Genomic DNA, 17,619 nt, shown 5'->3' with positions numbered 1-17,619 from the left:
ACGTGCGATAAAACAGCACGTCCCCCCATCAATGTCAGCGCAACCTTGGGACGAGATGAAGCAACGCGTTAAGGAGACTTTTCAAGAGTAGGGGGATAAGTTAGAGCGAGAGGAACGGGAGGAAATCTGAATAGTGTCTGATAGTATTATCGCGCTATCCGCCCCCCTCTCGCAGGGACCGAGCATTGCTCCAACCCTGACGGCGCTACGCAAGGAGCTACATCACTTGCTTAACCGCCGTTGGGACAGGCTGCGCGCAACTGCGCGGGTCGAGCGATGGGAGCGAGAAGCATGGTGTGCTCGACACTTGTTGCGCCGCCGACTCGCGACAAAGAGCGACACGCTCACCGCGGTAGCTGACCCCGTCACAGGCGCTCTAACCAGCGCGGATGGGGTGCTAAGCGCCGCGCGGTGCTTCTGTGAGGATTTATACACAGCCGAGCCCTGTTTTTCGGATGAGTTCCCTCTAGAAGGCCCGTGCGAGGAGCCCGCAGTAGACGCGACCTGGATATCCGAGGACGATCTTTACGCGGCGCTACAACTAATGAAGCCGAATCGCAGCCCGGGCACGGACGGACTTCCGCCAGCCTTTTACAAGAAGTTCTGGCCTCTCCTGAAGCGCCCTTTCACGAACCTTCTCAACCAACTGGTGGAGCAAGGTGCGCTGACGGAGAGTATGAACGAAGGGCTGATCACCTTGTTGTGCAAGGATAGCAGCAAGTCGACTTATCTGAGAGCATAGCGGCCTATAGGAGGTATTCACATGACGTCAAACGCTAGGGTCGCTGCAGTCGATCGCAGTCGCCACCATATTCGTGGTCGTCCGCTTCCGCTTGCCGCCGCTGTCCCGCTGTGAAACGACTGTGCTGCTGTGCCGTGTCGATGCGATGTCTTCAGAGGAAACAGCACAGTGCAGATCGGTCAGAATGCGGTTAAGCGCGTACGCACGTGAGTTGAAAGAGCCTGAAAAGTCGCGCTATGTGGACAAGGTGCGATTGTGCGGCGCGGTCGACCCTCTTGACTTGAATGAAGCAGAAGTGAAGTGCGACGTTAATCTTTTGCCAAGTGTGGGCCTCAGTGACATAAAGGATTACCTCGTCCATGCAACCAGCTTTATAACTAGAGAGCAGCTGAAATGCTACAAAGCATTGGAAGCCCACAATTACCTCACCAGCGGTTGGGAGCGGTAACCGCGCCTCAAAGTTCTCGCCGACAGCCGAGTTGTCATCGCGTGGTATCGAGCATTGATGTGATTTTTTGTTTTAATCGTCGTGTTTGCGAGAACGATTTAATGGCTTGGGAGTCATCGGCAGCGGCGGAAATGTGCCGACTGTTAATCAAACACCGCGAAATTTTACCCGTTTTGTCACTGATGTAAGCTCTGTGTACGCCAGCGATCGCGGAGTGTCGAGAAGTGATGTTTGTTTTTTATTTGGCGTTCCGCGAACACCTTTTGACTGCGAGTCTCACATCGGCAGCGCCTTAAGTTGTCTGCTGTTCGACTGTAACATTTAGCTGCCGAGACACTGACATTCATACGTTTTGTACCAGATCTTCACTGTAGCTTTTTGGCGCACGCATGTACAGTGGTGGGTTGCTGATTATTGCTCATAAGCTAATTGCTAGTTCTACTTTTGTGGCACCATCGCATAGTTACGCGTAAGCAACGTTTGCATTTTTCTAACGCTCTGCGAGATAGCAAATCTAAAGGCTTTTGTAGATTTTTTTTTTCACCAGCTTATTCTCACTTTTATGCAGGTTCTACACTCTCAGTCAGTGAGTGACAAACCACTGCACCCCTGGCTCCTCGTACACCAAGATGGAAATGTGCAAGCTGCCCATTGCACATGTAAGGCAGGCTTAGGGGAAGCCTGTTCCCACATTGGTGCAGTTTTGTTTTACATACAGGCTGTTGTGCAGAGACGGGATGGACAAGCTTGCACTGAAAAAGAAAATGCCTGACTTCCTCCACCAGTACGGTTCATTGAACCTAAACCTGCATCAGGTGTGAGCTTCACATCCTCAAAAATGAAGAAGAGGATAATGGATGGAGAAACACCATGTCGTGTGAAACGGCGCTCAGTGAGCATTCAACCGACTACAGATGAGCAGTAGTCACAGTTTTTGGCAACATGCCACCAAAGTGGGAGCCGACCTGCACTGTTGTCTTTGGAACCATAGTATGCGCACGAGTTCATCCCTGTTGCGACCCAGTTTCCAAGTGCCATCCTCACAAACATGCAGCAAGACTATCAACCCACCACATGGAGTGCCGTGATGGAGAGATGTTCCCAGCTGGCTGAAAGCATCACAGTGGATCTACAGGTACAGTATGGCTGGCCTTTGTACTTGCATTTTTTATCTAGCTCTGCTAATTTGGCTAGAGCATTAAAAAAAAGCAAGCGAGTGTGCCTAGGCTGTAACAATTTGCTTTGTATTTCAGCTTGCAGATAACATCGAGAAGAATACAAGAGAACAAGCCAAATGCACCAAGTGGTTCGCTTTCAGGGCTGGCCGCATCACTGCATATAACGCAAAGGCAGTCTGCCGAACATCCCTGAGTGACCCTGCGATGTCACTACTGAGAAAAATTTGTTACCCTGAAACCACAAGCTTTTGGTCCCCACAGACTGCTTGGGGGAAAGAAAAAGAATCAAATGCAAGAGATGCTTACAAGGCTGTATCAGAAAATGTACACTTAAATTTTGCATGCAAAGATTCGGGGCTGCACATCTCAACCGAGCGGCCATATTTAGCCGCCTCTCTTGATGGCGTCATAAATTGCATCTGCTGCAAAGAAGGCGTCCTGGAAATAAAATGCCCATATAATGGCAGGGAAGAACATGCTCGGGAGCTCACAAAATTGAAGTCTTCCTGTATAACTCTTGTGGATGGGGCTGTCAAGCTCAAGAGTGACCACCCTTATTATTACCAGGCCCAGATGCAAATGTTTGTGTGCAAAGTGAACTACTGCGACTTTGTGCTGTGGACACTAAAGGACTTTATTGTGATCCGTGTTTACAAAGATACGCAGTTCTGTGATGCGATGGTGAAGCGCTGTGAACAATATTTTAAGACTATCCTTCTGCCCGAACTTTGCTTCCACTACTGGACCGAGAGGAGCAGTCGTGATCTTCAAGACACTGCTGAAAACAGTGGAAATTTGCCAGAAAATACTGGAGACACTGAGAGGAGTGACGGAAACCAACAAGACCCTGAGACCTCAGAAGAGCAGGTTTATTGTTTTTGCCAGGAGCCTGAATCAGGCAAGATGGTGATGTGTGACAACTCTTCTTGCAATTATGTGTGGTTTCACTTCAAATGCGTGAAGCTGAAAGCAGCACCAAAAGGAAATTGTTACTGCCGTGAGTGCAAAAAGGTGTAGCACTTGTAGTGCAATAACTTGCTTTTTCGTCACAGGAGCAGCATAGTGCACATTAAAAATTTACAAAAGCTGGATGGTCTACCTCATCTTTGTCTGGAGTCACCCAAATGGAACAGTGGAGTTACTCAAATTGCATAGTGCTGCACATACAAAGGCTATCTTATCAAGCACAGTGGGTTCGTTTTCTCCAGATGCAAGCACCTCCACAGGCAGTGTGTACTTTAAAATTCGGTACTTATTGCGGAGCAGTCCAATGACTCTCTCGACATGAATCCTAACATTTGCAAGCCTTCGAGTCTTCCACTTCACATGCCGAAAGTTGGGGCTTGCCTTTGGTGAAAGCAGGAATTACAAGCTTTGCACAGTGAAGTCCAACACTGTCCCCGATGGTAAAGTCCCTGTCTGCCAAAAAATAATCTCCAGGCTGGAGGTTATTCAGTACGCCACAAGTTTCTGTAATGACCTTGCCACTTGTGCGTCCACACCATCCACGAGAAATAAATGTGACGACACCCTGTGGGGCAATTCCGATTAGATACTTGATTGTATTGTGGTGTTTATAGTTCGAATATGTGTGTGATCTTGGCAGGAGAGATGAAGGGCGCTCTATAAACACCTCAAAACAGTCGAGTATCACAGCTACCTTTGTCCCGAAAGACTGCCGAAACGCCATAGGCATTGTTGCCTGCAACTCTACAGACCCTGGCCATCTCACAGCATGAGAGAGGCGAGCAAAGGCAACATCAATCCACTTGTTGACGATCCTTGACACAGTTGGCTGGGATATGTTAAACCTGCAAGTGACAAGACAGCAGATTATTTTATACACAACACTTATCAACTCAGTGTAAGAGGCGATTACCTGTATGCCAAATCCTGCAATGGCACGTTTAAACGAAGCCGGATGAGGAATATGAGCATCTCCTGGAAGAGGGTGAGGCTGTTCCGGCTTGTGTGTGCAATGCCTTCCTTAAGGACTTGAAGAAGGCCCATCAGAATGGTGAAATTCGGCAGTCCTGTGTAAAACTGCAACATGTCTTCATTCTCCTTCATACAGTCTTCGGTAAGAGACTGCTTGCTCAATTTGTTTCGCACTTCTCCCAGCTCCGCAAGCAAGTGGCGATTTTCATTTTCAGTTTGCTCAATTTGCTCCATTGTCAGGTCTGTGGCTTGTGAAAAGTCTGCCTTCCCTGAAAAGATACCACCAATGTGCAACTTACCAATCAAGTCACTGCAAGGACACCATGACAAATTAAAAAAACAATTGGATTTCTTTCACTGAAAGCCATATGAAAATGTTACAACTTTAAAAATGCATAAACTCGAGTAAAGCAGTACCTTTGTCACCCTCGTGGGAACATTCATCTCCGTCGGTGCATTCTTGACTAGGTGCCTCTCGAATATCGGGACAATCGCTAAAAAGCTCTTCATCGTCTCCCTGGGGCACTGGCGAATCTGTTCCAGCGTTGGTTTCATTCTGTACATTGGTATGCTGCTGCTTCAAAGGACTTTGTGATTGCTTCGCTCGTCGCCTTTTCCTCGTGTACCTGAAAGGAAGTCTTACATTCAACTACTTGAGAAATGCAAAATCATCAGGTTTCTTTTGAATGACGATGTTAAAAGCCTGCCGGAAGTAACCAGCGGCAATATTTATGAGCGGGTAAGTATGCATCCAAATCGCGGACGGTCGTACCGAGATGACGCGGCGTTGCTGTTTCCTTCGCTCCCATGCCCAAGATAAAGGGAGGGCGCCCAGCCCGGGTTGGACTCGTCCATTATGTATGCTGGACGACCTGCGAAAATGCAGTTCTGTTAAGTCGCTTGCGAGCTATCTCTCGACGAGACGTGCAGCTGCTTTACGATGGCAAACTGCATGCAGTCGCTAACAACGCGGAACCGCGATCTCCGGACTTCCAGTGCTTACCTGAAATGAAATGCCTCCCACAGACTTTGTAGTGGTTAGCATTGCGGTCCATATCTTTGCGGTTAATACGGCGAAACCATTCCGCCCTTCTCCGTGTCGACATTTCGTTGGTACGTGCGCACTGATGGGTTACCACTTTGGGTATGGGGAAAAAACCGACGTTTGCCACATTCTCATCGTTCGCACTCTTCCGCGAGTGGGCACTGCGCCCGTACACAGCACAGTTCACCATTGCAGCAGGCAGAAAAGCGGTTCGAAGAAAACAAAACGCGCGCACGAACAAGCAGCCACCATCCGACGCGCGCGCCGAATGAACCCGACCACCGATATGGCGCGCCAGCCGTGACGACGCTCGCGCCACCTGGTAGCGCGGTCTCAGTGAATACCTCCTATAACGCTGTTAAGCAGCGATTATAAGCTGCTCACCAAGTGCCTCTCGTTGCGGGTTACGCCAGCTCTCTCTACCATCGTGGGACCACGGCAGGCCTGTTGCGTCCCAGGGCGTTCGGTAGAGCTGCACGGACTGGCGTTGAAAGACTTGTTAACGTGGTTGAAGTCTCGTGACCTGGGGGGCCTACTGCTCTCCCTCGATCAGGAGAAAGTGTTCGATCGCCTCAACCATAGCTACTTGCTCAAACAGCTAGAGCATGCACGCTTAGAGGCAGGACTCATCCAAATGGTGGGAATTCTGTATGCGGCACCGCGCGCGGCAGTAATCGTCCAGGGCCGCATCTCTGGGTGGTTTCCAGTAGCGCGTGGCGTCAGACAGGGCTGCCCGCTCTCTCCGCTTCTGTACGTTCTAGCTGTAGAACACCTCCTGCAACGCCTTGTAGCTGACATGCGCATTAAGCGCACTGTCCTGCCAGTGGGTCCCCCTGCAGTGCCTGTGTTCGGATATGCAGACGATATCACTATCGTCGTCCCGGACGCAGCATCAGCAGAGCGGGCACTGGAGATAGCTGAGCAATATTGCGCGGCTAGTGGAGAGCGGCTCAATAAGCGCAAAAGTACCATCATGGCACTACGCGATGAGAGCCGGCCAAACCTCCCTGAGGTACCCGCGGTTAGCGAGACGCGCATGCCAGGCTTTTTCTTCGACAGAAACGGACCCTCAGGACGCAACTGGAACGAGGTCGTCACAAAGCTCGCCACGAAAACAGCAGACCTTGGACAACTGCGATGCCCACTCACCGCACAAGCCACCATCATCCGGACCCTGCCGATCACCATCTTCAGTTTCAGCCCAAGCATCCTGGATGTCCCTGCAGAGGTGAGAAGGAGAGCGGAGAAGTTGATCTTCAAATTCCTGTGGCAAGGAGCGCCATAGAAGATCAGACGCGCGGTTGTCAAGCAACCAAGACTCAAGGAAGGACTTGAAATTCCCGACCTGGACGCCCTGGCCAGAGCCTTGCATGTGCATTGGACGCTCCGCGCGGTCGAGTGCGATATACCGCCAACAAGAACACTAACTTTGTTCTTTCTCTCCATGCGGCTATAGTAGGATACAACTTAAAAAAACAGCAGTTGCTAACACTGGGCCGCGGTCCGCGGCGTCTGGTATTGCTCCGCTGGGAAATCGCAACTGTAAACGATATCAGCTTTTCAATTTTTGACTATACCAAACAATCCACGCATCAAAACTCAGGAAGTCAATGTTTTTCTTGTGAGCTTCTTGTTTACGTAACAAGAAACGTTTAAGAGCGGACTACTTTTTCGTCGTGGAGGAATTCTGTGCACGGAGGTTGAATGTGGGAGGAGCTTCACTGCCGACTTAAGTTTTATCCGACTATAGGTGCATTCACGCAGCGGCCGCTGCGGCACACCACTCCCCGCGCGGGGGCACCACTCGCATTCTATGGCGCAGCGGCCGCGGATTTGAACCACATCAGTGCCAAAGACCAGCCTGGAAATTCCTGACGGCTCACTTCTTGGACGCGCGCCGCGCTTCATTCATGGGGCGCTTCACACGAGGAATCCTGCCGATACGACGCCACGCCTTCGTTTTGCGAAGCTCCGGACTCGTGGATACCTGCCCCTACTGTGGAACACCAGAGACGGCAACGCACATGTTTCAAGACTGCGTGGTTCCTGCAGCCCTTCTCGAGCGCCTTCGCGTTCTGTTCAGCCTCCCGGGCATCCCGTATCAGACCATCCGATACTTCAACCCGATGCCTAGTGAGGCACGGAGCCAGTTCACGCTGGCGCTTCCGGAAGTCAACTACCAGGTTTGGTTGGCCCGATGCCATGTATCATTCAGTGAAAGAATCCCCAACCTAATGGAGATCAAGAACAAGATCAGGAAGGAACTCTGGTTTCACCTTCAGCGCACCTATAGGAACCAAGAAGTTCTGCGAAGAATGGGGCCGGCCGTGCATCATCTTCGAAGCGGAGCAAGAATCAGCATGAAGTATTAGGGAGCCTGCTCGCAGCAGGAGTTGATCATCCGCCGGGGTGGAATGAGTGCGGCGCACTCGTACCGCTCCCCCCTCCCACCGGTGATGACGCTTCCGCCTGCTTGAGCCCCTTGGCAGGGAAACCGCCTGCAGCCCCAAAACAAAACCTCCCTCACCCGCATGGTGTGGGGGGGCCTTGCCTCGGGTGGCACTTGAGTGATGATGGATGGCCGAGGTCTGAATCCTCAATGGGGGACAGCGCCTATAGCGCTGTCTCCCCTTCCACTTGACAAGGCAAGGGTGGCGGCACCGCCTTCGCGGCCGCCATCTTGGGGCAAGCGCAGAAACGCTAGGCAGTGGAGCGTTGGCCGGTACTCTTGTTCAGAATGCGCTTGCGCTACCAGGCTAAGCGCTTTTTGACCGAAGATATGAAAGAGGAAAGAACTGGCGTATGCTTGCACACTTAGCTCGAAGAAAAGGCCAATTGTGAAACAAAGTCAGCACGTACTTTTTGGCCGGTAGAATGCGCAAAGCAGCTATATGGACAGCAGTGACTGCTTTATGAAGTAATGCCTTTCTTTATTGGTCGGCATGAATGAGTTTATAGGGTGCATAACGTGCAATAACCTTCAATTCCGTCTCTTGCTACCAGTCGACAACTGGTTTACGTTTCAGTTAGCCATGTATATTGAAAATCATTTGTATCACATTGGTCTATCGTAAACCGTAAAATAGGTACAGCAGGCAAAGATGAGCCATGAAGAGTAGACCAAACTTTGACACGTGTCGGACGCTAATGAGTGCGGTATTTTATTGCAGGCAGCTTGCTTCCTCGCGACCGCTTTCGCAATGCGATGCTGCTGCACCAACCAGTTCACGACAGAAGTTTCCTCGCGACTGCTCGAACTGCGAGCAACAGACTTCTAAACTTGTAACTTGTAGACTTATAACTCGTAAAAGGGGAGAGTGCTAGTCCCTAAAGATCGTCGCTGTGTTGCGCTCCGCGAATGATAATAAAGTATACCGGGTCGCTCTTTGAATGTGACAGAAACATTCAAATGTGTAAGGGATATAGCAGGCGCAATTGTACATATGTTCTGATAAACAGAAAACAACGCGCTGGTCTCGTTGCCAAAAAGTTTGATGCAACGCGTTTTATATTTTTTTTTTGCACTGCAGGATGCACTGGTTCACTTGAGGTAACACACATCCTTCAACATGACCGGGAGCAGATGGGACGAGATGAAGGGTGCAGTCAGAGAGGCTTTTCAGGGCTGGGAAAGCGGCTGGCATGCGAGGAGCGATTGGACCACCGTGTTTTGTCTCGGATGCTATTATTGTGCTTTCCAGTCCGCTGTCACAAGGCCCAAGCATTGCCTTAAAACTGGAGGCGCTTCGGAAAGAGATACACCAATTGTTAAACTGGCGTTGGAACAAGCTTCGCGCAACCGCGCGCCGAGCTATGGGAATGTGGGACATGGTGCTCGAGACACATGCTGTGACGCCGACTCACTAGCAAGAGCCACACTTTAGCGACGGTACAGGATCCTACCTCTGGAGTGCTCACCACGAAGCCCGAAGAACGAACCTGTCGTAGACGGCATATGGATAACCGAGGAAGAACTGTACGCCACCCTCCTAATGATGAAGCCTAATAGAAGTCCAGGCACTGACGGCCTTTCGCCTGCTTTCTACAAGACATTTTCGCTGCTACTAAAGAAGCCCTTCGCAAATCGACTTAACACATTCCTCGAAGATGGCACGCTTACTCCAAAAATTAATGAACCACTGATTACGCTTGTATTAAACGACCAAAGCAGGGCGATGGACCTAAGAGCATGACGTCGTATCACACTGTTGAACAGCTATTACAAGATCATCGCCAAATGCCTATCACTGCGCCTAACACCTGCGCTCTCCACCACCGTCGGACCACAGCAGGCCTGCTGCGTGCCCGGCCGATCGGTGGAGGTGCATGGCATCGTCGTAAAGGACCTGAAAACACGGCTCAAGTCGCGCAACCTCAAAGGCACTTTGCTCTCCCTAGATCGAGAGAAAACCTTCGACCGAGGGTCCCACCCATACCTTTTCAAGCAACTGGAACATACGACTCAACGCACGCTTCATCGGCATGGTGCGCGCGATGTACGGGGCGCCACCCGCTGCGGTGATAGTCTACAGACGCGTCTCCAACAACTTCGCGCTCACTCGGTGTGTCCGGCAGGGGTGCCCGCTATCTCCGCTGCTTTATGTCGTAGCAGTTGAGCCGCTCCTGCAGCGCCTGACCTCCGACCCTCGTATGACGAGAACCATTCTCACAGTGCTCCCCCCTCCCCAGAAGTCATCGTCGCCAACAACCACTCGGGCGCGACAGTACTAGAGAACACGAACTGCTACTGCGCTGCAAGCGGTGCACGCTTAAACAAGAGCAAAAGGTCGGCCATGCCTCTCAACTGCGCCAACACCCTAGCAGTCCCAGGAGTCCCAACAGTCCACAAGACAAGTTTGCTCGAATTTTTCGTCAACCGTGACGGGCCATCGGCGCGGAACTGGGAAGTAGCCGAGGAGAAGGTGGCTACGTCTCTGACATGATAAAGTTGCGTTGGCAACTAACAACCCAAGCCACGATTGCTCGCACCTTGCTCATCATCCTTCTGAGCTTCAGTGCAAGCATCTTAGAAGTACCCCCTGCTACGCAGAAGCGTATGAACCAGACCACCTTCCGCTTTGTGTGGCAGGGCGCCCCAGATAAAGTCAAGCGCGCTGTAGTCCGCCAGCCCAGACAGAAAAGGCCTGGGTATCCCCGATCTGACAGCCTTGGCCAGAGCGCTGCATGTCAAGTGGATTGTCCGCACAGTAGAGTGCGACATGCCTCTGACAAGAATGCTACCCACCTTTTTCTTGTCCACACGGCTAACAGCCTTTAAAGCCAGCCGCTGTCACACAGCACTACTCGTGCGGGCACCCCTTGCCTTTTACAGCGTGGTCGCTGCAGACATGCAGTTCTTAAAGGAGTATGGACACCTAGCTTTTGGGTGCGAGTTTTTTTCTTTGTAAAGAGGCATATGACGTTATTAGACACGGATTACCACTTCATATCCTCCTACGAGCGGTAAATAATTGATAGTCGATTTTCTTTCTCTTGCTGTTTCGGTTTCAACAGCCGAGTGATGGCTGTGACGTCAGAGAGAGGTTATAGATCACGTGATGCGTGGGAAACTGCAATATAATCAGTGCTTCTACATAAGTTGCCATTTCGGCTCATGGGGATGGCTGGCTTCAGCACATTAGTGTTAACAAAATGAAGCACCGATTATATCAGTTTTTCCATGCCTCAAGTGACCTCTTTGACGTCACAGCCATTGTTCGGCTGTTGAAACCGTAGCCAAAACAGCGTGACCCCACATCTCCCAGACCACCGGCACGGATAGGTGATGTTAAGAGAGCGTCCGATGTAGCATTACATCGGCGCGCACTTTCTGGACACACGCCGAGCATCCTACATGTAGCGCCACGCTCGCGTTGTCCTTCGCATCCGCTGCCGCGCCTTCGTAGCGTCGCTGTCAGGACTGATTGAGGCGTGTCCCTTGTGCAGAGTGCGTGAGACGTCTGAGAACATTTTTTCCGAATGCATCCTGTCGGTATCACCACTAGAAAGGCTAAGATACCTCTACCAACTCCCAGGAATCCCTTATCGCACAGTGTGATATCTGAACTCCCTGCCAAGCGAGGACCGGAAGCAATTTTTCCTGGCACTGGGCAAGATCCACTATCATGTCTGGGTAGCGCGCGACCGCGCATCTTACAGCGCACGAACGCCCAGCATCCTAGAACTAAAGAACAAAGTACGCAAAGAGCTCTGGTTCCATCTTAAGAGGCAGCAGCGTCATCTTGGAGGAAAGATGTTTTTGAAGAACGGGGCCGCAAAATGATAATATTTGAAGAATTTGCCTGAAAAATAAAAGCCAACTATTAGGAGGTCTGCTCGAGTCAGGCTTTGATCAGAAGGGGTGCTGCGAACGCGGCGCACTTGCACTGCGCACCCCTCCGGGCGGTGACAAGCCTCACACAGCCTGATAGCACAAGCCCCTTTGCATTGAACTGCCCGCTCCCCAAAACAAGACCCCCCTCATCCTTGCCGTTGGGAGACCTTGCCTGTGGATGCCGTAGGATGATGATGGTAGGCTGAGATCTGTATTATCAGTGGGAGACAGCGCTCTTCCCTGTCTTCCCTTCCATCTGGCAAGCAAGGACGACTCCCACAGGATTACTCTTCGGGCTACCTGTGGATTTTAATGATGCGGCTTGGGGCATGGACGATTGTTGGACCTCCAGCTGATCTCTCCCTGGCGGTTTGGATTACGTCGCATCGGGTTGTTGAGGCGGCCGGCTGGCCTTCCCTTTTATTGTTAGGGTAAGGGCTAGGCGTGCTTCCGCGTACTGCCTCTGTGACGCGCTCCCGAAGTGTCGCGTTGCTGTCTCGAGTGTGTGCAGTGAAAGTGTCAGTGCTGTGTCGCCGCGGCGTTCGCGTCGCTACCGCTCCATAGCTGCGCGACTGTCTGTGTCGTGTAGCCGCTTCGAGCGGCACGCGAGGACTGCGAAAGGGCGGTTCGCCGGCCGTGTACCACACGTGCCACGATGGACTTCACCAAGAGCGTGGAAGCCCTTCACCTTTTTCGCGCGGATGCCGACAGGCACCACGACGCTTGACCTAACCAAGATCTTGGTGAAGGGCTTCTCCAAGGCAGAGAGCTAGGAGGAGGTCAAAATTTCATGGGCGGAAAGTTCGAGATATTCTTGAAGACGAAAGCAGCAGTGGAGCTTTTACTACAAGACCCCACAGCCGAAGTTAAGGGAACGGAGGTGACCCTTGAGTACCGTGGTACGCAGGCTAAGCTCGTGAGAGCCTTCGGATACTTATCGCAGCACCACGATGTGAGCTGGTGGTCACGCTCCAGCTGTTCGGGAAGATCATCAATGTGCAGCGCGAATCTGTGCCGGGGTTCCCGATGGTCACCACAGGCATCAGAAGGATAAGGATGGGTATGCAGAATGCGGTGCCAAACTTCATCGATGTAACTGACAGCACAGTTAAGCTCGAGTACGAAGGCCTGCTTCGCGTCTGCCGTCGCTGTGGCATTCAGGGCCACATTCTGCAGATTTGCTTCTCCCGTTTGGAGGTACAAGTGAAAGGCAAGCACAGCAGACAGAGCAAACACCAAGTTGATTTGCAAGACAGCAACTGAAAAGGATTTTTAATTATAGATTGAGCAGGGGCCAACGAATCATTGAAAGTGCATTTGGCATATTCTTGCCCAAAGGTGGCGGATCCTACGTCAACCTTCTAAGGCCAAGGAGGAAAACATCAAACGCATTATAACCGTTTGTGCGGCACTGCATAACTTTCTAATGACACAGACACCTGCATCCCGCGCTGCGTATTGCCGACCAGGCACCATCGATCACGATGACTGGCAAGGGTGGCTGGTTGAAGGAACGTGGAGGCAGGAGGTTAATGGAAACGGAGCGCTGGTACCTCTCCATGGCGTGGGTTACCACCCAACTAGGTATTCATGTTGCTCAATGATATGCATACAAACCCTTTTTATTTTGCGTTGCTCACTCCAATGTGCGTGTCACTGGTTGTTAAAGCTGTCTGGTTTGATGTGGCGAGGAAAATACTTTTGCTTTAATGTTCCGTGTGTTCTACGTACATTCAGGGTAGCCTATGCTACAAGAGGCAAGCTGAGTGAACATTTCTTCAGAAGCAGCAGGGTCTCGTGGCCGGAGGAAATGATCAGCAGGAGCACAGTGGAGACAACGATAACATTTATTTTTGCTTCGTACTCAGTCTAACAGTGTGTTTTGTACTTCACAGCTAATATTTAACTGAGCATAACACACAACCCTCATATGCTTTGTTGTCCTCGGAAAAGAAAACAAATAAATTATGCTATGTGCTGAGCGTTATATGGCATGGATACAATTAGTAGCAATGTGGAGGTGTACAAAGGTATTAGCCCGGTACTGCCCTGTATGCATGTTATACATAAATGCATAATTCACATTTCTGATCGCAAAAAAAAAAACAGATCCGTTGAGCATTAGACAAACTGCATTTTGGAACAGCGCACTGCGGTGGCCCAGAAGTTATTACAAATTGCGGTGGTGCACATTAGAAGAAAACCATGTGGTCGAAATTTATTTAGAACCCTCCACCAGGGTGCGCTGTCTTTTCTATTAAATAAAAGGACTAGGCTAGGGGTAGTTTATTTAGGGAGCGGGGACAAATGCAGGCAAGAAAACAAGGATCTAGTTAAGTGCCGCAATGACGATATAAAGCCGTATGGAGACGGTGTCGATATTATTCTGCTTGGAGACATGAATGGCCACATCGAGGATCTGGATGGATACACAGATTGTAACGGGAAGTTAATGCTAGACTTCTGTGAGCGGCAAAACCTAGTTATTGTCAATAGAGAAAATAAATGTGAGGCACAAATCACTTGCGAATCCCGTAACAGGCAGACAACCACTGACTACTGTCTAATGTCGCAGGGCATCTACAGCAAGCTCGCAATAATGGAAATAGACGAAGAGGGGAAGTACAGCCTAGGAAGTGATCATAAACGTATTAGTCTACAGTCGGGAGCCCTAGTCGAAAGAGAAATGCAGCGAAGTCAAAAAGGCAACGCAAAATTAAAGATGAACAAATAACGCTAATAGCAGCCGATATAGAAGAAGTAATCGAGAAACGCCCCACGGAAAAGTGCGATTATAATCAGTTAGCACTACTCATCGCTACAAAAAACAAGCGAAAGGAGTAAACCGCTGGAGAGGAAAGAGGAAGCCACGAAGCTGGTGGGATATGGAAATTAAGGAGGCCATAGAACAACGACGAACGGCTTCAGGGAAACACAGAGAAGCAAAAAGGGCGCAGTTATCTTAAGAGAAAATAGGCAAAAAAATCGACAAAAGAAACAGCAAGTTCAGGTCCTAGTCCAGGCTAAAATAAAACAGTCCTCTGATAAATGGCTGGCTGAAGTTCGCGAGGCAAATAAAGGGGGGCAAGAAAATTCTGGAACCATATAAGCTGGTTGGAAAAAACAAATCAAAGAAAGCAGGAACAGATTGAAGATGCTGAGGAAAAATGTTTAGAGGGAGACGATGCTGTGAACTACATTACGTCATTTGTAGCTGCGTCTTTTAGCAACGACAATGGGGTAATCTCCCCAAGTGAGGCGGCAACACAGGACAGCAAAATAGGGAACAGCTTAGAACTGACTAGTCTTAACTGGAAAAAGGCGGAAGCAAACATTCCTAAAACTACATCGGCAGGGATAGTCGAAATTCCAATTAAGCTGATTAATGAACTGGGCCCAAGAAGCAAGGAAGCGCTGATAAAAGCATTGGAGACAGTAAAAAAATAAGCAAATTCCGCACAGCTGCAGACAGAGTAAAATGAATTTTATTTAAAAAGGGAAAGGAGATGAGATGAATATAAAATCCTTCCGTCCGATTACGATAACATCTGTTATGTACAGGCTGGAAATGCAGGCAATGCAAAAATGCAGTCATGGGAAGAAGGTAATCGGATACTCGGGGGAACATCAGAATGGGTTCAGAAGCGGTAGGCGCTTAGATGATAGCCTGTTCGTGCTTACCCAATGCATAGAAACAGCTAAGGCGGAAAACAGACGTCTGTATTTAGCCTTTCTGGACATAAGCGGTGCATACGATAACGTGAACAGGGAACTCCTGTGGAGCATATTAAAAGATTTAGGTATCGGTCATGAGGTAATTGATTTTCTACACGAAATCTATCGAGATAATAAAGTTGAAATTATATGGGAAGGGGAAAAAGTACCACAACTGTGGGGGCGCACAAAGGATTAAGGCAAGGTTGTCCTCTATCACCGCTGCTGTTCATGCTTTATGTGGTAAATATGGAAAGAAGGCTAGAAGAAAGTAATCTAGGTTATAATCTGTCGTACAGATTAGGCGGAAATGTAGTTGAGCGGCGACTCCCGGGTTTAATGTATGCGGATGATATAGTACTGATAGGAGATAGCCAGGAAGAACTACAAACTTTGGTTAATTGTTGTGGAGACGAAGGAGACGCTCTAGGATTCAGTTTTAGCGCAACTAAGTCAGGTGTCCTGATTTTCAACGATACAACTGATCAGGGGCTTACAATACAAGGCCAGGAAATACCCAAAGTGGCTGAATACAACTACCTCGCGATATGGCTAAACGAAGGGCAGATGTACACAGAAAAGCACGAACAGTCTCTTAGGGAAAAAGGACGAAGGGTTGCCGGGATAATAAAACATAGCGCATTATGGGGGTACAACAAATATAAAGTACTAAGAGTATTTGGAAAGGAATAATGGTGCCGGGGCTTACTTTCGGCAATGCGGTTCTGTGTTTAAGGGCAGAAGTTCAGTCGAGATTAGACGCAAATCAGAGAGCTGTTCGAAGATTAGCACTAGGTGCCCATGGCAAAACCACAAACGAGGTAGTACAAGGAGATATGGGCTGGACATCTTTCGAAGCACAGGAAGCTAAGAACAAAATACTATATGAAGAACGCCTGAGGAAATTGGACGATAACAGGTGGGCAGCTAAGGTATTTAAATATTCATACAGGAAGAGCGTTGACTCGCAGTGGCGGAAGAGAACTAGAAAACTAACCTGTAAGTATCGAGGTCATAAGGATGGAGAAAGAAAGAGCATTAAGGTAGGTAGGTAGGAAAGACTTTAATTTCTCTAGAAAGGTGCTAGTAGCAGACGAGAAAGAAGAGGTCCATCTTCCTTCTTCTCACAGGGTCGGTGCCCCTATTCCAGGGCTCCGCTGAGCTTCGCTGCTCGTTGGGCGTGCTGGATAAGACCTTGTTGGCAACCCAGATCGCCGCTGGAGAGCCGGCTCTCCCACTGTTCTGCACTCGGGTCTTTGCGAAAGTTGTCGTTTTTACTGCATTCCCACGTGATGTGGTACAACGATGGTTTGCTACCACACCACGGGCAAGTGTCCCGATATTGCGTCGGGTAAATCTTGCTAAGGATATGCAGGTTTGGGAATGTTCCTGTCTGCAATCTTCGCCAATACACTGCCTCTAGTTGATTTAGATCAGGATGAGGCGGCGGATAGCGGATCCGTACCCCCTTATAGTAGTTGAGAATGTCTGAGTACGTAGGGCTGACTCGGTCGGGTAGATCGTCCGATTGGGAGGAAGCTCGGCTCGTATACCCTCGAGCTACCTCGTCGGCGCGTTCGTTCCCGGCTATGTCGGTGTGTCCTGGCACCCAGTAAATGCTGTGTGTGACTTTTGGTGGGGTCGCGCTCTGGAGGAGCCGGAGCGCGGCGCGACCTATGCGGCCGTTCATGTAGTTACGGCACGCTTCTCTCGAATCTGTAAGGATCGTAAGGGACATGTTGCTTCGATAACCGGCTACCGCCGCTAGAGCTACGGCCAGCTCCTCCCCTTCGGTTACCGTGCAATCCCTCACTGAGGCGCTAGCTAATTCCTTTAAGTTCGAATCAATAACTACCGCCACTGTGCTGTTATGTGAGCTTCCTGTATACGGAGCCGCGTCCGTGTATACCGTTGTGGATTTTGTAGCTAGATTTTGTTGTACATACCTCGCCCGGGCTGCCCTACGGGCCGCATGCAAGTTGGGGTCCATGTTCCGGGGAAGGGAGCGAACCTTTAGCGTCTGGCGAATTGCGTCCGGTATGCTCGCAGTACGATTCTCGAATTCCGCAGTTCGGCCTAGCCCCAGTCGCCTAAGGAGCGAGCGCCCCGTAGGAGTCTGCTGGAGCCTAGCTAACTGCGTGACCAGTTGGGCTTCTTTGATCTCTTCGAAGGTGTTGTGAATTCCAAGAGCCAGTAGTTTTTCGTTGGAGGTGGTCATTG

General features: G+C 50.1%; 2 pseudogenes across 1 annotated transcript; one reads left to right on the top strand and one right to left on the bottom strand.

The window, feature by feature from the left end:
- Window positions 1-926: 926 nt before the first annotated feature.
- LOC149338474 (uncharacterized) lies at window positions 927-2,565 on the top strand (annotated as a pseudogene).
- A 919-nt stretch (window positions 2,566-3,484) lies between these two features.
- LOC149338473 (uncharacterized) lies at window positions 3,485-5,683 on the bottom strand (annotated as a pseudogene). Its single transcript, XR_016283852.1, has 4 exons — window positions 5,079-5,683; window positions 4,733-4,932; window positions 4,248-4,575; window positions 3,485-4,179 (listed from the first exon to the last, which is right to left on the bottom strand). The product of XR_016283852.1 is annotated as an uncharacterized LOC149338473 (transcript).
- Between the last annotated feature and the right edge of the window lie 11,936 nt (window positions 5,684-17,619).

Source organism: Amblyomma mixtum, chromosome 6, assembly GCF_055824585.1.
Source record: "Amblyomma mixtum isolate Tamu chromosome 6, ASM5582458v1, whole genome shotgun sequence".
Lineage (NCBI taxonomy): Eukaryota > Metazoa > Arthropoda > Arachnida > Ixodida > Ixodidae > Amblyomma > Amblyomma mixtum.
Note: the sequence above shows the minus strand (reverse complement) of the source record. Positions and strands in the feature narration are given on the sequence as shown.